This window comes from Poecilia reticulata, linkage group LG4 (genome assembly GCF_000633615.1).
Source record: "Poecilia reticulata strain Guanapo linkage group LG4, Guppy_female_1.0+MT, whole genome shotgun sequence".
Lineage (NCBI taxonomy): Eukaryota > Metazoa > Chordata > Actinopteri > Cyprinodontiformes > Poeciliidae > Poecilia > Poecilia reticulata.
The window spans coordinates 4610765-4616235 of NC_024334.1; positions in this window are offsets into that span (position 1 = coordinate 4610765).

Genomic DNA, 5471 nt, shown 5'->3' on the forward strand with positions numbered 1-5471 from the left:
GTGTGTGTGTGTGTGTGTGTGTGTGTGTGTGTGTGTGTGTGTGTGTGTGTGTGTGTGTGTGTGTGTGTGTGTGTGTCTGGGCCCTCTGTGAGTGACATGTGATGTATTCATGAGGAGGAGGCCGGGGGAAAGGGCCCCGCTCGGAGCCATTAGCCTCTGCAGTAAATCTGCAGGGACCCGAGCGCCTCGGCCTTTCGGCTGCAGGTATTTCCTGCCTCTTGATCTCGGGAGGCAGAGCTCGTTTCTTGCCGGCGGGGGTTCGGCCGGCATAATAAGTGGAGGTTTGATGCCAGCAGTTTATTATTCGGCTACATTTTGTGGATCCCAGTGAAGTGTTGTGGTGTTGGGGGGGGAAGTGTGTGCAGCCAGCTCCTGTAACTGGGTTATTTTATTAAACGACACATGAGAAAAACTGCAAAATGCTTCTTAATTTACAACCAGTTCTGAAAAATGAATGTTCCAACAAAACAACCACAGCATAATTTGGTAATTGTCAATAAAAAAGCTGCTCTAACTGGCTTTTAATCCAAAAAATAAATGTTTCACATTAAATCCGAGAGTTTAGTTTTCCAGACCCAGATTTGTTTTTTTGTATTGTTTTTTTTTTTTTATTATTATTTATTTCATTTGATCAAATTGTTTCTGGTTCTGGTTCAATTCTAGTTCAGGGCTGGCTCAGGTCTAGTTTTAGACAGCTATGTATGTCATGTAAAACATCTGTTTCTGAATCCCTGGAGGTGTGTTCGGCGAAGCAGGGATAACCAATAACTTCTGCTGCCAGATTTGCTTTTAGCAGCACAGGAAAGCTGCAGAGTCCTGCTGATCTACTCGCAACAAGACGCTTTAAAGCAACGAGATTTGCTGGATCCGATCTGGCATGGTTCTGTCTGCAGCTATGCACCTGAACTGTTTCAATTTGTAGAAATATTTGCTTTTTAAATGAAATCAACATGGAGACATCGCATCTTACATCAAACATTGGGTGGAAAGTGGAGTAAAAGTTGGAAAAATATCATTAACTGCAGAAGCAATGCAGACTCCAAAAGCTAGGGGGCGGTAAAGAGTTCAGTGTGAGCGAGGGTGGCAGCTTTATTTGGGAGGAAATTAAGTGTTGCTTTACTGATGTTTTCATCCAAACTCATATTCTGGAGTTTTTTCATTCTGATTCAGAGCTACAGATGAATTTAGTCGTTAAAAATTATTTTCAAATTAAAGCTTCTTAAATATTAGCATCAAAAATCGGTGTGAGGAAATAAAAAAATGTATTTTGTGAATCCTGAAATTCCTTAATATCTTTGAAACACAATTCATGTAAGGATGTAGGATGAAAATCTACTTTAATTGTGGATTCTTCTTCTTCTTCTTCTTCTTCTTCTTCTTCTTCTTCTTCTTCTTCTTCTTCTTCTAAGGATCAGCCGAAGTGGCAAATAAAGTTCAATGCTCCATCAGTGCCTCCTAGTGGTCAGATAGACTAATCTGTTAGCTCAGAATGTGGAGGTGAGTGATTCTTCAGCAGCGCTGACTGAGCACCTGCATAGTGTAGTAACATTGAGTCAATGTTGTGTCATTTGGGTCGGTGTATCAGTTTAATGTAGAGGTGTGCCGATCGATCGGCCACCGATCATAATCGGCCGATTTCCGTGAAAAAGTGTATGATCGGCGATCATTGGCTCTTGTTGCCGATACCGATCACCTGCATCTCATTTCCCAGCCTGCCTGTGCAGCTGGTCTCCTCTTTCCTTCACACTGCGAAAACGCGCAGCAACAAATCCTAAGCGATGTGGAACTATAACTATAACGCACTGAGTGAATGGGGACGTTTGCGTGTTGCGGTGGAAAATTGAAGCAGGTCAAAATGCATCAACACAACGAAGCTAATACGACATAAAAACAATGCCATACTTGACAGAGTTTGGCTACATGGAGGCTCACTGCAGTAAAAAAGACATATGGAGGATCAGATAGCAGGTAAAGCAGCACAGCTACAAACACTCACCCAGATTAGCATGACGGTCAGAAAGCTAAACAAATAACCCGCAAAATGATTTAAGTCTTCGAGCTGCGATGTAAGACGCTGGTTCTGCTCTCGCTGTTGAACCGCTGCTACGCTACAGGTAGCAGCGGACGGAGCGCCGCTTCTGCTCCACCTGGTAGTGACTCTCACACCAAACCTCTGCTTTAAGCTGCAGCATCTAACCTTAAAACATACATTTTACATACGTATTAAAACTTTCGCTGTCCTAACATGAGACACATAATCTCTAAAAAATAATCGATCTCCTCCCTGCTCTGCATAATTACTCCGCTCAGTCAGAAACAGCCACTCAGAACTAGCAGTAATCAGCTAGCCGCCATGCTAACAGGAAGTTTTCATTCAGTAACTCTGGATTGTTTATTGTAATGGATCCTGTTTTTGTTGAGAGGTTTTATTTTGGCTCTTTGCATTATTTAGCCTCTTCAGAGCCTTCATATGTTATCAGTCTGTTAAAGATAGTATTATTGATCGCAGTACAATTTGCACAATGTCTGTTCTGTTTAGTTTTCTTCTTGGAAAAAGTTATTAAAAACAAGTTTTTCTCTAAATTAAGGTGAATTCATGGTTCCTTTTTCCACATAATGTAACCGGTAGTGTTTATGATTAAATAATAATCATAATAATAATAATAATAATAATAATAATAATAATAATAATAATAATAATATTATAATAATAATAATAATGTGATCGGTATCGGCAGGAAAAAACCTGATCGGCACCTCTCTAGTTTAATGTTTAGATTTTCCTCATGAATCTGTGCCAACGTATCTGGAGATGAACTTGAGCTCTCAGCAGTGTTAAAACCGTTCAGCTGGACTGTTATTTTTATAAAGCTGGGTATCATTTTACGCACGGCTCAGACTTGGCAGCATTTCTTTCTTCATGCATGTTGGCGAGTTCAGCTTGTTGTTACAATATAACTGAGTTACTGAACCTGGACAGAAGTACAAAGTGTCAAGAAATACATACTATATTACCAGTAGTATCCTACCATATTTTTCTTCTGTTCATAATTTTAGGTGAAATAATGTCTGAATATTCAGAGTAGACATCTACAGTTGTCCTGTTTTTTAATCATATATTTATTTTTAACAGCTCAAGAAAAATACAACTAATTAATTTGCTGTGTTTAGCACTTTTCTTTAGCTGATTTTTATATTGTATTTGATACAGATGTGCTGAAGAGTTAATCGTTGTTGCTGTTAACCAGCAGATGAGGACGGAGTGAGCTGAGAGTTTTAAATGAGGAGGAGGAGGAGGAGGAGGAGGAACCAGTGCCTGCCAGGTTCAGGTGCCGAGTGCAGGATTGGGTTTCATTTCATTCCATTAACCTGTTAAAATCAAAATATTGTGATCCAAAGTTTAGTTTTTAACATCTGAGACAGTCTGAATAATTATCAATTTATGTGTTTTATGTGTTTTTCAGGCACATTGTTCCATTTTATAGCACAAGTGACTAGTAACTACGTTACCTGGAGTTAGTTACTTGTGCTATAAAAGTAACTAACTATTACATATATATATATATATATATATATATATATATAAAGACCTTCTCTGCTCATCATAATTAATGTGAATCAGTTTTAATTTAACCACCAGCGTTGCAGCAGCGTCTCCATCCATCCAGAGTCAACAGGAAACAGAAACTGAGTGAATTTGAATATGACATGATGAAAATCTGCTCCTCTTCATCCCAACATTCTCCTCTGTGTTTCATAACTTCTCTCTGGTTGACAGTCTGAAGTCGCCGATGGCTCTGGGCGACCATTAGCTGTCACATCTCACGTTTCCCTCTGTTCCTTCTTATTTCTTTCATTTTGAAGTCTTAATTCACCAAACCACAAGATGTCGCTTTCAGGAAAAGCATGAGCAGGTTTTGGAGCTCTGAACAATCAGTCTCGTGTTTCTGGAGAGACGGTAATCGCTCCTCTTAACCCAGATCACTGCAGCTACTCCGAATGTTTTCTCTTCCCTGCTCGAACCCGACCGCTTTGCATTCTGAGGAAAACAGGATGTAAACTTTAAAGAGCGCACTGAGGAGGTTTATGATGCAGGGACACATTGTTCAGCCGTGTTGCTGGCCTTGTATACAAGGGAAACGTTGAAACACCCGGGCGGTTCGGATCTGAGGCCGAGCTTTATTGGATTCACATGGGCGGCATTTTTAGTCAAACCTAATAGTAATTTGCTCCTCATGTGGCGTTCAGGGGCAGGAGGAGATTTGGAGGTAATTTGAGTGCAGCTAAAATAATACCTGGCGCTAATTGTGAATTTAACGATCAGGTTTAAATTAGTTCTAACACTTCACAGTCGACTTTGATTGATGAGGTTTCTTTATTATTTTCTCTGTTTACACCTCCAGTCAGATTTGTTCAAGACCCTTTTCACATAAAAACGCCTGACTTTCCTACTGGGCGGGTTGGACTGACTGATCATCTGATGGAAACATGGAGCCACATGCCAGCCCTGACATCTGGGTCGGCCCATCACACCGACCCGCAGAACCAATTCCAGATCTTTGGCTGTTTGCTAATTTACCAGAAAAAGAGAAAATCCCTCAGGAAACCAGGTGAGCGTAAAAGCGCCTTCGCTTTTACGCTCCTGTGAAGAGGAAGATATTCTTCCTCTTCTGAGAGGACATCAGTTTCTGTTTGGTCCAAAATGCGTCGCAAAATTCCAGATAATCAGAAGTAAAAGACAGAATATTTAATGCTGCAGCAATTATCTTAATAACGTTAATTACTCTCATGTCGTGCTATGCAGACACTCTGTCTGCACAGATGAAGTTTCACCTGCCTCAGCAAAGCAGATGCCTGAAGCAGCTCCAACAGCAGAGCAGCACTACCTATGTTCTGATAACTATCAGATTCAGGGCTTCAGGCTAGCTAACAGCTAACAGCAACGGCCTTTAGTGGAGCACTGACTGCAGCTTCTGACCCGGTTCTGACCCGGTTGTGTTTGGACGTGGAGTCGGACCAGGAGTGGTGTGGTTGCATCGTGATGCGTTCACTGACTCAGACAGCTTTCATCTCATCATTGTTATCATTTTCAGCTGCTGTTTCGATTTACTTCCACATCTGGAAGAGGATCAAATCTGACTTTTTTTTTTAATTCTGTGAAAAGTCGGGTTTGGGCCGAGAGAATCAGTTTTTATCATCCGTTTGTGTTTTTTGCAGATCGGCTTGTGCATCAGATTTAGGGCCAGAAACGTGTGAATAAACGAGTTCCAGAAATGTGTTTGTTTAAAAAAATATGATTGAAGATTTTTAACGCATTCAAATCGATGTCATAATGAAAACTATCGAGTTAAAATCCCGGCTGTAAAATTGATGCCTAAAATGGCAACACATAGCTGCCAGCATTACATGACTCAACCACACACACACACACACACACATGCACACGCACACACACACGCACACACACACAC